General features: G+C 42.2%; 1 protein-coding gene across 4 annotated transcripts in view; it reads left to right on the top strand.

Moving 5' to 3' along the window:
• OSBPL5 (oxysterol binding protein like 5) overlaps nucleotides 1-16,157 on the top strand; it is a 170,480-nt gene that overhangs the window by 42,705 nt on the left and 111,618 nt on the right. The gene's annotated exons all lie outside the window — the stretch shown is intronic.

The raw sequence follows: 16,157 nt of genomic DNA, 5'->3' as shown, positions 1-16,157 counted from the left end.
CCAGAAATGTACAATATGCTGTTCTCTGCCATAAAGCTGTTGTCAGCTGACATCATTGTGTTAACATAAGATTGCTGTTATCCACAAGATGCACAGTTAGCAGAGAGCACTTCCAATGCTGGCTGCTAAATATTACTAATGTTCTCCCAATTGTTGAAAACCAATATATTGTGGGGGTTATATTGATTTCCTTCCGAACAATATATTAAAGATATTTCCTGCTTAATATTTTATTCTTGATGGCTGGCATGCTTATGTTGTGTTAAAAATAATGTTTCTAATATCACTTCAAGTATAACCAAGCCAGCTTTTGATTTATTTAGAACACAGAACAGCCATTTACTAAATGCCTCTCTTGAGTACCTGCAGTAGATGCTTTGTCTTTTTATTTTTATTTTTTTCAGAGTAACAGTGTGGAAATTCATGGCTTTTATTTTTTGTTTATCGTGACCCTCTCAAAGTCTGTGTGTTTTCCCATCAACTTCATGGCAGCCAAGTGCTTTTTATCCTGTGTGTCTCTTGGAGAAATTAGATTAATGATGTATCACTAGCCAGAGAGAGCTTCTGCTGAAAGCACACAAAGACAATAATTTACCTTGTGATTTTATAAAATGCAGATTTTTTTCCTTATATAAAAAAAAAGGAAACTGTTGAGGTGAAGGGAAGTGAACAGAGAATTGGTGCTCAAGTATTATCTCTGCAAAGTGAGAGGGACATTGCAGCACCATTAATGAGATTCTCCCATTTTCCCTTGGAGATGTGGTATTGAATTTAGAAATAGAATTTGAACAATTTTCCACTGAACATCTCACTTTTCTGCTCACTGAATAGCTACCAACCCTTATTGTTTAATAGTTAGCTTCACTTTTAACTGATAGAGTTTCATAGAGGTAAGATAACAGCTCTGAAAAGGTAAGACTTTTTCTAGACACTGTTTAATTTACTGTAATTATATTAAGTGCTAAATTGAAAGAGGCTTTTCTAGTTAAGATGAGGATAATGAATAGTTGTGCGTTATTACCATAGCCACGATGGGGGAAGGAAGAAGTGATTTAAGTTTTGCTTGAGACAGAAAGAAAGAAATCCTGCCCCAATGTGGTCCTTAATAATTTATTTTCCCCTCTCTATCACCGACTCCCAGGTTTTGCTAGAAGAGTTTTCTGCCCTTTATATCTCAGGAATGCAGTCGTTTATGAAAGGAATCAGCAGGCACTCCAAGTGAAAATGGCTGTGGAAATAGAGTGAAGAACCAGATTGCAGCCTGCAGCTAAGCCTGGAGCTACACAGGCAGGGGCAGACACACAAATGCCACTGCAGCTCTGAAGGCACTGCAGTGCAGCACGGCTCCCCCGGGGCTCTGCTCCCTCCGTGCTTGGCCCACACTGCAGACACACGGTTCGCTGCTCTTTTCTGCTTGCAGCAAGTTGGAACATCTCAAGTCCCCAGGCAGGTTGAGTGGGTGCATCCAGCTCTCTGTGCTTCTGCTGCTCTTCCCGCGCTGGAGCTGCGGCAGCTTCCCTCCACTGCCCTGGGTTGGGAGCCTGAGCAAATCACAAGCTGTGCAGAGCTGTGTGCCCCGTGTTAAACACACCAACTCACTGTCTTGGCATGTTTGGTGCAATTGAGAATGGCATCTTTTATGCCACTTTCAATGTGGAGCTGCTGTAAGCACGCCCTGCCTCTCCATGTGTTTTAAAAGTGTTTTATCTGGGGCAGGATTTCATCATGTCTGTGGAAGTTGAAGTTTTTAAGGGGAAAACCAGAGCATGTTCCCTCATTTATTCATCTCTGTACTGTGGGGTCCAAGACACCACTTCTGTGCAGTGCTTCCTGCACTGGCTCTCTTGCTGTCCTGCTAGGACTGCTGCCAAGTTGATCTACAGGGACTTGTCCCATACTTGTCCCATTTATCTCCTGGGAGTTGCAGTCGTGCCGTGCCCTTACCTCTCAAAGTCTATCAAGAGTGTGTGTGATTGTACTTGACACTGTGATCTGGGCTGTATGTGAACCCCTGGGGACAGCAGTGTGTGAATTATTTAATCTCTTGAGTATTCCACGCCCCTGTATAGAAAGCATTAAGCAATATGGGGCTTTTTCTTGCTTTAAGAGAAGGTCTATTTCAGCCTTTCTTGAACTCTCAGAAAGCTGAGTATTTTGAACACTAAACTTCATACCCTTGTTCCAAATTCATTGAAGTGCACTTATGGGGAGCCAATGTAAGCAGTGCTTGTTCCCAGGTGGACCAGAAATATTTCTCATAAATGAAATTCTGTTTTCTTCCCTTCTCTCCCTTGTTCCCTTCTCCAGTAATTTGATTCTTCTGGATTGAGACAGGTTGAGGCAATGCAAGTAGGATAATTTTGTGGTTAGGGCATTTGGCTTTGAAATCAGGAGATCAGTGTTAGTTCCTGCTTCCAGCACAGACCTCCTGTAGCTGTGAGGAGATTGCTTGCACCTCTGTGCCTCCGTCTGCACCGGAAAAAATAACAAAGTAAGTTTTGGGGTTGGGTTTTATTTATTTTCCTGAGTTGGCCTACAGTTATGAGGGCAGGGAGAGGATCTGATCTCTTCTTGGTGTTATTTGGTGTTCTCTGCTGGCTTAGCTCCAGCCACAGTATGCCTGTTTGCTCTCTGGATAAAGCTACTAGAAAGTCTTCGGATACATCCTTTTTGCTTCTTTTTTATTCGCTAGCATTCTTTTGTCATGCTTTTTGCTTTCATTTAACATCAAAATTAAATGGTGAGTTAAGTAGTGTAGCTTTTAATAACATGTAGAAAATGAGCTGAGCTGCACACATAGATGGTGCCCGTAGGAAGCCAGGAATTATCCTGTAGTGTTTTTAATGGGCAGTCCTACTGTGCTGTGAGCTGTTTGCTCGGTGAGGCTGTCTTAGATGAGCTACAGATGAGACTCCCAGTACTGTAAATATCTGTGCCATTTAGCTTTGAGTACCAGGAAATGAGACGGCATGTGAAATAATAAAAAAGGTTTATTTTACAGAAGCCAGTAAAACAGTGTTTTCTTCAGGCTGATTTGGAAGTGGACCTTAGAAAACTTAAGTGGAGAAGAAATGCAGTGTTTTGGGAGATGTTTAAGAAGCAGGACGAGCTGCCTGTTGCTAGCTGCTCTGCTGCTTGATTACAGCACAGTGAGGTGCAGGGCTCGGGCAGCTGGAGAGAGGCTCTGCAACACTTGGCGTGGTGATCTCCTGAGGTGCTTATCTGGTGGGAAAATGGGCTCAGGTAGGAAGGCTGGGGTTTGCTTTCTGGACAACGCAGCTTTTCTTTGCATCTTGGATTTTAAAGCCAGCTGTATCAGTCCTGTTGATCTCACTTGAGTTTGCATTTTGCTTAGGCAGCTAATACTTTTTAATTTTTGGTGGCGATTCTTTTGTGCTCTTCAGAAATGTGTACAAATAGTAGTTTTCCTCACAGTAAAAGATCCATGCTTTCTCTCTAATCTGGCATTCTTCTACCTTCTTTTTTTCCAGCTTTCTGACATCTTTTCCCCCTAAGTGATTGCAGGCTACGATCAGGCGATCCCTTAAATGTCTTTGATTAGTAAAATAGGTCTCATTGCAGTTGATTTAAGGCTTGGAGACAGCCTTATGGTTTTTTGCTGAGTCCTTTCCAGTTTTTTTTGTGCTGCTGTATTTCAGGTAAGGATGAAGATTGAGTGTGTTATGTCAGCAGTGATCTTGCAGCTGTCAGACAGAAGTAAGACTGCATTCTGGCTCTTGGTCTTTTTCTTCCTTTCCCCCCCCCCTCTTTATGCTTCCAGGAATTGAGCAAGCCCTGTTCACCCACGGTATTGCACTTGGCATTCAGACTCTGTTAGTTATCTATAATTCTTTATAAATCAGAGCTGTTTTGGAAAGCTAAGGTTTGTGTCTGGACAGGGAGGAGGGGGTGTTTTGGTCTGGTATGTGGCAACACAAAGTTATTTATGAAAGATTGTGCTCTCTGCACTTCAATAATCTGCTGACATTTTGCCAGTAATAAAAAGGTCAAAGAAAAAAGTTTCTTCCTACAAATCATGGCATTTGGTTGTTCTCATTATTAAAGAGAGCATGGTTTCCTTGGGACAAAGTTTCTGCCATTCTCAGCTTTGTGAATGATGAATTGCTAGCTGGTACAAACACATAAAAATGAAAAACCAGATTTCTTTTGATGTTGCTGGTCCCTACTCCAGTGATTTGTCCTTTCCTGAAACAGGGTATGGGGAAGATGCAAGAAAGAAGAGTCCCTTGGACGTTAAATACAGTAGCAGAAAGAAATTATGGGAAGTTGATACTTAGAAAATGAGACATTAAGTTGGTTTAAAAGGCCAAAATAGTTTCTATAGTCTAGAGTTCACAAAATATTACATATTCCTAATTTTTAGTAATGGCTTTCCATGTCATCTATTAAGAATGCTCTGTTATGTCCAAAGCACTGTAATTCAGTTAAATGCAATGTTGTATCCTTTTTTGGTTTCCTTTTCCTACGAACTTGCTTATTGATTTTTGTCTCTGAGATGCCTGAGCTTGAAACTGCAGTGCTGTATATTCTTGTAACCCCAAGTGGTGCTTTTTGATACAGAGATCACTCTGTGTGAGGCAAGGCTCTGGTTTAAATACAACAGCAATGGTTGGGCACTGGCTAAGCATCAGCTGTCAATTGGAGATTCTTGGACACCATCCCTGATGTTGAGCTTGGGTGGATGTGAGTGGGCTCAAAGGGAAAAGGTGACTGTTTGTGGGGGCAGGTTGATGAGTGTTAGTGCTGTGTATTAGGGTAGTTTGTTAGTTTGCACAAGAAGCAGCAGAGCTGGTGTATTTTTGTTACAGAAAATGAACAAAAGTGTTTTGCAGGGGAGTGCTGGCTTGTTTGTCTTGCAGCAGGGTGTTTGCTGCTACCCCTCCCTAAAGCATTTCAGCAGATACTCAAGAGTGCATGCCTAAAAAAGCTGAATTACAGCAATTATATGGCCATGGTGGACAGAGGAATTGTGTACTGGAGTTCTTACAGCCAAATTCAAAATGTAAATCCTTTCAAAAAAAGAGAGTGTAGAAACGTCTGTATTCAGGGGATACAGCTTTTGTAGGCTCTGGCAGATATAATCAATTTTTAGGTTTTTACAGTGTCATTACATGAAAGTCCAGTAGACAGAAGCTGCATATTTATCTACCCAGGAATTCAATATTGCTATTAATTGGTGTTGGAAACAAGCCAAATGCACTTGAAATAGATTTATTTTTTTAAAAAATGTTGTTATGCCATTTGAATTACTTCAGCCAAAGCACTCCTGGAAAACTTGGTGGGTTTTACTGTTTTACAAAGTGTTATATAGGCTGGACCTGGCCATGGCTGATGCCTTGTAAAATGCTGAAATGTGCTGGAGCTGGAGCAACCCACTGTGAGGGGGCTAAGGGAGCATTCCCAGCTTCCTGCATCCCAAGGAATATGGGGAATCACATTCATGCCTCCTCTTCTAGTCTTTGATATTTAAATGTTTTAAAAGGCTGTGCAGGATACTGTAGTGTGTTTCTGTACTTCTTTGTATCAAACAGACACTCTGCTCCTTTTCACCCAGCAGATGTGTGCAGGGTACGTAAGCAGACTTCTGAGAAAGCCCCTAAGGGTTTGTGTTTAGCACAAAAAGTACAAAATCTTGAGCTTTGCCTTAAAAATGACTGTCTTAGGATGACTTGCATCTGGAGGTCATTCTTCCCTCTCTATGCTCATTTCTACTGTAAAGAAAGGATGCAGAAGGTTTCCCTTGTGAAAGCATCCGGTGCTACTCTGTTTGAGTTTGTGTGCTCCTGCTCTCTGGAGTGTGTCTCTCACAGAGTACAGTCATTTCCTATCCTAAATTCTTTGTTTAACCAGCACTGGCAGGCTGAGAGATAAAGGTGGAAACTTGGAACAAGACTGGAGAAATGGTCCTGATTTTAGGAAGGTTTGAGTTGAACAGGAAGGGAGCAGGAGGGCAGGATGCTCTGAGGCAAACACAGTGTAGTGCTGGTGCCTGTGTGCATGCAGCAGTCACATCTTCCTTACAAGTCTGTTGGATTGACGTGACATTTCTCATTAATCAGACACCAGTGTTATCCTGGGAATTTCTGTGGCTTGTCTCCACCCCACGTAAAACTGGACTTAATGAGCAGCTTCTGGAAAGTGAGGGGGGAAAATACGTCATGCCTGCCACAGTTTCCTTTCACAGCTCATTTACTGGGCCTTTTCTTGGTATATTCAGTAGTTCTTCATAGACTTTGGAAGGATTGTTTACAAAAGAAATTTATCAGGTAGCGTTTTTTTCATCAATGTAATTCAAGGAAATGTCTCCCACTGCTATTTAAAAATTAAGATGAAATCAGCCAGTTTTTTTGCAGCTATCAGAGACTATGTCAGTGGCTATAGAAAACAAAGAGGGAGCCAAGGAAAGAAAAGCAGGGTAATACTATGGCATTTGAAACACTACTTTGTTTTCATTCAGATATTTTTAGCTAATGGTGGTTTTTTTCCTTTATGTGAGTTGATGTGTTGTGTCAGTGGTAGAAGCTGCCAGTGTAGATGTCTGTCCTAGGAAAATCATACCATTGACATTGAATATATTCCAGGGACTGCTGGATAAAATTATGTTAAGAAATGCTTCAGCAAGTCTCTTCATTAGTAGTAAAATAAATCCAGTTAAATAAAAATAAATCCTGGTTAAATCAAGGTTTAAGTAGTTTTGCAGCAGCCCAGAGCTTTTGCTTTATTTCCCCAGCTATCTTCCTGCAGCTTCAGGTATCCCACTCAGGTAGACATGTTGCTTCACTTTGTTTGCTGCAGTCCTTGCCAGGAGAAGTGATCTAAACACTTTCAAAGACACTGATTGATTGTTTCCAATCTCTCCTTGGCTTGAAATAGATTTTTTCTTTTTGATTGTATATATCCATTGAAGTCCTGATCTAAATCCCACTGAAGTTGGTGGGAGGGGACATCGGGGAATGGGCACAGTTGGGCAATGGGAACAAGTAGAAAAGCAAGTCCATGGATTGTACTCATGGTTTGAATATATAAAGGCATTATCTTCATACACATTTGGGCTGTCATTCTAGTCCAGTTTCTCTGAGCCTTGCAGCTTTCATGGACTGACAGTGTGATGCAATGCTGGGAACTTGCCATGTTTGTAGGTGCAACCAGGACATGCCCTTTACTAGGTGTTTATGAATTTTCCAGTATTCTGCACAACAGCTGCTCTAGAATTGTAAAATGATGTAAAATATGTGTAAAAACAGGGTGGAGGACCTTCCCTGACTCTCCCAGGGCATGCAGAGCACAGGTGCCTTGTGCTGAAAAAGTTTTCTTCCATGAAATTTTATTTGCCAAGCTCCCCAGCATGGTATGTATTCAGCACTATCCCTTCTGGAGGAAGCAAAATTCTACAGCATCTTTGAACAAAAAAAGAACACTAGAGACACACACAAAAAAATCCCATTCCTTGCTAGATAAATGAAGGCAGCCCCAAGACTGCTATCATTTATACACTTTCCTTTCTCAGTGCTGTTGCTGGGGAAAATAGCAGCATGCCTGCTTGCTGTCCAGAGAGCTGCTGTGCCAAAGCAAATAGCTGCAGCAAGGCAAGCAGAGAAGGCACCAAGGTATTTGATGGATGAGTGTTCCTCCCCCAAGCAGAGAGGAACATTTGTGAGAAACTAGTAATATACTCTTGTTGAAATGGCCCATTCAGGGTATAAAATTCCCAGTCAAGTTGCCCAGGAGAGAGTTGAACAGCTGGTGTAGGAGCAGAAATCATTGTTGATAAATCATGTTGGCATCTAAATGACTGTGGACCCTGGACAGGCCCTGTTACTTTTTTTCTCTGGTGGATGAAGTCGGGGAAGATTTTACTGTGTGATGACTGATGTTTGTTTCCCCCAGCCTCTTGCCTTCATCTTTCAGCTGCCTCAGTTCAAGAGAACCAAGATGCACATCCTGTTCTGCTGCTGTTGAGATTTGGCATTGCAGCAGTGTCCCAAAGCCCTTATCCTGCCCAGTCAGGGCAAAGTGCTGCTCAGACAGGTCCCAGAGCTGGTGGTGTGGGGCAGTAACAAGCTGGATGGAGAGCTGCAGCATCACTGTGCATGCTGAAGAGCTCTCCAGAAGTGGGAGCAGCTCCAGGTGGCTGTGAGGGTGGAGGCAGACTCCTGTGCTATAGTTGCAAAGGCTGGTGCTTAATTACTGCTTCCTGCTTCACAGGTGTGCTGTAAATTAAGAAGGTGCTTTATAATAGCAGAATTTAACTGCCTTCTATCATCTGCTTTCATTTTAGTTGATCTGGGCTGGGATTTATCGATGGAGGCTTCCTGAGCTCTGTAAATCCCTTGAATGTGGCCACTGGGTTCCTAACTCTCCTGGGGGTGATTTGATATTCCCTCTAAGACAGGATAACTGGGCTCTTCTGAACATCTGTTTGTGCAAGACCACGCTGTCCAACATGTGAAATCCAGGGACTAGTTGAGCTGATGTAAGGAAGCTGGTCCATCTTTGTGTTTCATAAACTGAGGAACATCCTGAGAGGCTCCATGATTGCTGGATGTAAGGGAAGAGAGTGAGTGTGAGCTGGAGGGATGTGCAGTTTGGTGAGGCATTTAACTGCAGCCCTTTAAAAATTGCTGATGGGAGAGTGGGCAAACTAGTGCCCTATTTTGGGGCTGCTAGCTGTTCTTCCAGCGTTTTTTTCCCCTCCAAATTTAAATGAGGCAGAGACCAATTCAAGGCTGGAGAGGCAGATTGCATATTGACTAGGTGTTCAAAATTAAAGCTCTAGTATGTGAGTATAGTCAAAATAGCTGTGATGATGCTTTTCAAAAAGTACCTTGCTCATCCATTTGTTAGTGATAATATTAAAGATTCAGGAAAATTTCGTCAGTCGCAGAGATCTTGAGGATGTTACAAATTGTCAAGCTCTGTTTAAAAATAGGAACTTTAAGGAGGGGGGTTAAGAAGTCTTCTTTACTGTTAAATTTTTTAAGTTCATGTTCCATACACACATCCAAGTTGGTTTTTTTTCCCTCCAACTAGAAAAGGTTGGACTTTTTTCAGGTTTTACTTTTTGAAAGCAGTCCCCTGAGGTTTAACAAGAAAAAGAAATACTGTGAAATCGATTACAGAATGTGCAATCCTAGCAGCCCTAGCTGAGACACAGAATAAAGCCAATATCTCTTTAGTATCCTCTTTTGCACTCCCAATTAGTGCCAGAGGAAAGTGTTTGTTAGAGTGCAGGACAAATTATATTTGACTTAACTCCAAGATAATGTCATGGATGGGTCATAGGCCTCCCCACTGGCATGTGAGCTGTGTGGATACATGCAGATAGGAATAATGGAAATAGGTGTGTCCATAGGAAGAGGTCAGGACTGGCACACTTGTAATGTGGAAGCAAGAGCTGTGTGTGCCAGGTGCTCCTCCTGTGCTGCTCCATTCCCAGGGGCAGGCAGAGGTTGTAGCCATGTGCAGAAACTGCACCTGGTGCTTGGAGCAGGAGACTCCAAGGTGCTTTTTATACACTCCATGCTGTGCCTTCCTTCTCTGGCTGCACTTGGCAGGCTTTATCCAGGATAACGCTCTCACCAACTGGTGTGGTGGTAATTAAAATCACTGTTATGTGTTATAATACTATGTGTTGTGTACTCTTTGGAGGAAGAAGGGAAAATAGGTGAGGAAGTGGTAGCTTTGAAGAAGAGGAGTGGTTGTGCCAATTATCCTGGATGAGTTGTTCAGTGACAGTTAATCTGTGTGAGTGAAAACAAGTCCTCTGTGATGCTGTGCCAAGGTCAGGAATTTGAGCTCCGTTTGAAGAGTGAAAGTTACAGTCTTGCCGATTAGAGCTCCTTAGAGGAAAACATCTCTTGAAAAAATTGAAGCAGAGCTTTCCCACTGTGTCATCCATGTAATCTTTTCTTTTTGACGACCAGAAAAGGACAATGGCAGAGTAAAGACCCCATTATATGAATTGTTCCACAACTTAGGGGTGTGGCACAGTGGGTTTGTGAAACTTGCCTCAGAGTATGTCCATATTCATATCCTTTGCATGCAGGCTGCCAGGGGAGATCAGGCTCTGTGTGCACTTGATTTTTGCAGGAGAGCAACTACTGCAAAGACACATTATACTTTGCCATCCGTGCTGTCAACAGAGCTGATCTGATTTATACCACCTGGAGCTTCTGTTCAGTGTGCTGCTACATTTTTAGCAGGTGGAAAATGGTCCGATTCACAAATGTGACTGCCGTGATTTTGTCTGTGTTTTTTCATGTTGCAAACTGGATTGAGTCAGGTTTTAATATGTTGGAGGTTGAGCTACATTTGCAATAGAGTTCTTATGGCTGGTAATTTGGGGTATCTGGTTCACCCATATGAATCCCTGTATTGTCAGAACAAGGTCATTTTCCTTTCTGGCTCTGCCTTCTGTTTATTTAACCAGACACTATCTTGTAAACATTTTGTTCAATATCTGTGACATCATTTTCGGTTCACTTCCTATGTGGGTTATGTTTGTCTGTGGCCCCCTGCCCACCTCTCATTGTTAGTGGGTATGTTCTGTAGGCTATCCAGAGATTGATATTTCATTTTAGTCTCTGAAAAATGATGCTATTGGTTCCATGACAGACTGCAGTTTGTAGCACATTTGGTCTGTGATACCAAGCAAGGAGATGCCCTTTTATCTCTTTACTGACCTTGCTGATATGTAATCACACCCATTGTAGTATGTACTAGTGGTATGTACTAGTGCTGTGTATGCATGGCATGACATAAATACAGTACTTTCTGTATGTAGCTTTTTTCTTTAATGTAGTAATTTTGTATAAATGACACTGTTTTCATGCAGAGATGGCTATCTGCCTGTATAAACAAACATGTAAGGCCTTGGATTTGGAATCTCATTGACTTCATTATCCACTCATATTGCTGTGCTTGAGCAAACAAGTCCCCAGTAAATAAAATGGCATTATGTAATTTACACTTGCCTCTCCTGCAGAGTGTGTGTATGGAAGGCAATTGTTGGGCCTTAACAGTACCTGTGAGTATTTAGGGCTTGTTCATTGAAAGAACCCAGTTGGATGGATATTGGTGCTTGTACCATCAGTACCTCTAGTGCAGTGTGAAATCAACACTGAATTCCTTTGGAAATGGCTCCCAGTAGCTTCTTTCCTTATTGCTGATCCATCTGGAAAAAGTTGTTACCATTTGACTCTTTTCTAACTTACCCATAAATAATTTACCATTTTCTCTCTGTCTTGAGCAGTTTTTCCTTGCATGTTTGTGGTGATACTCCCTTCTGTCACTGTAGGCTGAATTAGTATGTCCCAAAGGCATTGGAAAACCTGAAGGGCTGTATTTGGTCAGGAGTAAAATCCTATTGTCAGATAATAGAATTTTTCAGAGGGAATACCTCACTGCTTACATATAATTGAAACCAGGGTTTTCCAGAGTGTCCCACTTGCACACTGGAGAGCTGTGAGTATAGACACACCCTGCAACTGCATAAATCAGAATGAATCTAAGGGGGACAAAGTCTATTGAAATTATATTTTGGAAGGCAGGATTGCTGTTAATGTTCTGAGGTGTGGTGGTTTGCTGAACTGTTTGTGAACAGAAAAGCTGCCTTTGCTCTGAGAACTCCCTGTACATATTCCTGAGAGGGGATAGGCCAAGGCAGTTTTGGGAATGGGGCCTGGGGCTCCCTTTGCTGCTGCTGAGCAGACTCATTCACACCAAGACAAGCACCAGTGCTGTGTGGCATGTACCAAAGCCAACTGGGCAGAAGGGCAATTCAAATCAGATAAAGCCAGTTCTTGAACAGATTGAGCTCTATGCTTTTCTAAACCAGAACATAAATGTCAAATTCCTTATAAATACCAGGCAGTGCACAGCTGAACTGACCTGGTGTCGCTGTTCTGGTCTGATGGGTGGGAGAGCAGGGTCGAGCTGTTCCCCCATGAGCCAGAAAGATGGAGAAAAATTGTGGTTTGCCTCTCAAAAGCAATTATCTTCATTTCCCCCCAGCCTGAAGCAATTGGTCACCCTCTCCTTAGCGTGGTGAAGAATGTGTCTAGTCAGCACTGGGGGAAATTCTGGAATAGTCCAGGAGTGCCAGGCATGCAGACACAATACCATCATTGGCAAATCTGCAGGAATAGCTTTGGAGTGCTGTAATGTGGGCTGCAAATTGCAAGGCTGACTCCTTACACAGACCACAGATCCATCACTTTGAAATGTCAGGCCATTGTCACCCAAAATAGTCTTTTGTCTTCTTTTTCCATGCACGATACATGGATTTTTTTTTCTCTTTGTGTCTTACAGTGTAGTTGGAAAAGAGCCTGTGCAGTTTTCACACAGAGAAGCTCAGCTAGGAAGAAAGGCTCCTTCCTAATGGCTTATTGACCAAAGAGATGCAGGCACAGTTGAGCTGTGGTCAAGGCAGGGAACCAAGAGGCAGCTCTTGGGACTCCTGCTAGAGTGTTGTGGTGCTCTGCCCTGCAGCAGTGCTGTGTCTGTAGGGTCTAAGAGAGCCCCAAACCAAACTCCTCCTTTTCAGTGGCTGGAGTCATGGCCCAGACTGTCAAATTGGCACTTTCAGTGGCAGGATTGTGAGGGTGGTCTCCCTGCCTCCTGCTTACCTGCATGAATCAGGCATGTGTGGATCCTCTGTGAAAACACAGTATATGGTGCTAGCAAGAGGGAGCAGTAACCCCCCTCAGTTTCTCAGCTGTGATGATTTTCTGAATCTTGATTAAATGAGCTGTGGTCCATATGTGAGTTCAAGTCTCAAAAAGGAAAGAAAAAACGAGTTTCTATTTTTACACACGTGCTTGTCCCACCAGAATTATAGCACCTACTGAAGTGTAGTACACTTAAACTCTCATCTGGTTTTGAGGTTGAGGACTGTGCTGCACCCTGAGAAGTGGGAGGGGATTCAGGGTGTTCCCAGTAGCATTTTTGTTTTGAGATAAGGATTGTGCTTTGTAGATACATTCTCCACTGGTGGAGTAAGTTCCACTTCCTGTGCTCTATTTCATGTTGTGGAGCAGTTTTGGAGTATGCAAACTGTGTTGCCTTCAGATGAAACCAAATTGTGTTTATGATAACCAGAAGAGATAATCCAAAGTGAAACCTGTCCTGTAACTTGATTCCTTAATCTGGATGCATCTGCAGTGTTGGTAATTACAGTTCATGGGTTTGGGACTTGGTGTTTGGGAAAGGCATCAGCCTATCAGCAGCCTTGGAGAAATCAGGCTGGTGTTCAAGTTATTGGCCCATGTGCTGTGTGGGAGCCTGGAGGAGACACGTTGTCTGAGGGCCTTTCACAGTGTGGTGGAAGATGAAAAGGGCTGCAGTATTGTGAGTTATCATGTTGCTCCTAAGCTTAGCCCCAGCAGAGTGGAACATATTTTTCATGTGGTTTCTGATGCTGTTGAGATTTGACCAAGAACTGTCAGAGCTCAGTTTCATTCTCATGGGTCTTCTATGCTCCAGGGCAAACTGGGGGATTTTGTCCTTCTCAAAACTGGAGTTCAGTATTTGTGCTTTTTCTTGTAGCTACACTTAATCTTCTAGGATATGGTACTCTTGAGCTCTTTCACTGTAATTGTTACTTACAAATATCACAGAGGAAGCCTAGCATTCTGAGAATTATCTTGGCAGCTAAGTATATGAAGAGCGCACTTTAATTTTTAAATTTTGTCTCTAAATATGGTTTTCCCATTTTAGATTTGGTATCTTTCCTATATAATTTAATTTCAGGTTAAAAAAAAAAAAAGTGGGTTGACAAGGGTTTAGTTTTTTTGTTTTGTTCTCACCTCACTACTCTTCTACTCTTCCTGGGTTACTTCACATGCATAGGTTGATTCTGTGGAAGGAGGTGTACAAAGTCAATCACCTTCATGCTCTGCTTTGTTGTTTTCTGGGTTTTTTTAAGGTATGAACATAAATGCTTCTTCCCCTTTTACCAGGAGGCAGGGCATGAGCACTGTGTAACTGAGTGAGTAGCAGAGGATGTGTCCCTGTTCATAGCAGGATGTGGATGTGTCCCTATCCAGCACTGAAGAGCACACAAGTAGCTTTTCCTGAGCAACTTTGCAATGTCTTTCTTAGCACTGTCCCTTTTTCATATACCACTGTCCCTTTCAAGTAAATTGAGGAAACTCAGCAGCTCTCATTTCCAGCTTGAGACATGTGAAGGAAGTGGTGTATTTCTGGGAATATATTAAATAAAATCCCCACTTCAAGCATAACTTTAGTGGAAAGAAAAAAAGAGGATATTCCCCCCAACCCCATTAATGTAGGTTGTAATTGATTGTCATGTGTAAAGCTTGAAAAGTCTACTAAGAATCTCGTTAGGATGATCAGAGTTGAATTTGACTGAATTAATTATCCCATACTATTTTCTTATGCATCTTAACATTGCATCAGAGGCAGTGCCTCTGATTAGGGCCTCATTTTCTGACACATAAAAACCCGGAGCTATATCCCTAAGAATTCACATCTGGGGGCCCTGTCGTGATATTTCCCAGCATTATCACATCACTGGTGCCTTTGCAAAGCTCTGTGTAAATCAGGGTTGGAAAGTCTGCTCCCATGCATGGGTTTGTAGAACAAAGTCATAATGTTCAAAGGTGTGAGCTCCTACCAGCCCAAAAGAAAAGATGGTAAACAAAGTGCTCAACTTCTGTTTTGGGGGAAAGGAAAAGCAGCAAGTGTACAATTAGCAAGTGTACCATGCTTGGCTGTCAGTTCTGTCAGCATTTATATTGTGTTTTCTGCTTGGTCTAGGATCAGGAATTGTTTGCCATGTGAACTATTTGTTTATACCTTTCTAACACCAGGAAGTTTTAAATATAAAAAAATACCATTGTTTGAGTTGGCTCTGAACAACACTCCTAAAACCTTTAATGTACTCTGAAGGAGGGCAAGAGCTCAGTGGCTCACTATTCCATCCCTTCTTTGTAGGGACATCCTCTGCCAGTGCTCCTCTCCATCCACTCCTAGGCTATTGCTCTTTCTGGTTACACAGAAACTGCATGGTCAGACCCCCAGGACATGGGGAAGGGTGTTACTGTCCCACATTTCATGGGACTTGTGGGATAAACTTGTTTTTGTTTTTGTTTTTTGTGGCAGAGAGTTGTGTAGGTGTTAGTGGAACAGCTTTAGCTGACCTCAATTCCAAAATCATCTTTTTGTGCTGCAGCTGTCTGCTGATAGAGTGCTTATTGTAAAATGTCATATGGACCAGAGGCAGCTCACAGCTGTCACCTGGAAAGGTTATGTTTTACCAGCAGCTTGAGTTTCTTTGTTTTCATAATGTTGAGTGAACATGTTTTAAATTTCACTGGAGTAACCAGGGACACTGACTGATAACCTCAGAGTATCCTGTAACTGAATCTACATGAGCAAATTTACACAGAAAGTCTTGTCACTGAGCTCCTGAGGGGTAAAGATGAAGCTCCTCTTCAGCACTCAGTATATTATGCAAATGATACTGCAAGTGATAGGGTGCTATGAGGACACATTCTGATCCTTTTTTCTTTAATATGCTCATCTGTTTTTTTTCTTTTAAATGGTTTTAATTTTTTTAAGTTTTGGCAGCTAGCAAGTAGAAAGTTGTTGCTGTTGGGCTAGAGCAGGCTGGTGTAGTCTAAGTTGTTGCTTGTTGACTTATCCTTGCACAACTCCCAGGAAAATGTACTGCAGGCTCTGCTCCATCTGGCTAAATGCCCCATCCTCTGTGAGGCACAAATTGAATTAAAAAACAAAGCTGTTTTCTACAGTCTGGCAGTTGCTATTCAGTCAGACACTGTTAAGAATCTGTTTTAAACATGGACCCCAAAGTTGATTTCATGGTAAGTACTAATAGGTGCTAGAAAGCAATATCTTTGTAGCTAAATGTTGAAAATGGTATTGATTTTTCTGATTATTAGTGCCAGATTTGGAATATGAACATACCCTATTGTCCCAGGCAGACTTGGTTGGTAAGAAATACTTTTAGATACTTTTGCATGCTGCTATTGGAAGCAGAATTCTTGGAGATCTATGGGAGGATAGTTTGTAAGGACAGTGCAGAAGGCAATTTTCCTCAATGAATTACAGCTGTACTGATTGCCAAGGAGTGGAAACAGCCCTGCCTGTCCAAT

This window comes from Erithacus rubecula (genome assembly GCF_903797595.1).
Source record: "Erithacus rubecula genome assembly, chromosome: 6".
In the NCBI taxonomy this organism is placed as follows: Eukaryota; Metazoa; Chordata; class Aves; order Passeriformes; family Muscicapidae; genus Erithacus; species Erithacus rubecula.
Note: the sequence above shows the minus strand (reverse complement) of the source record. Positions and strands in the feature narration are given on the sequence as shown.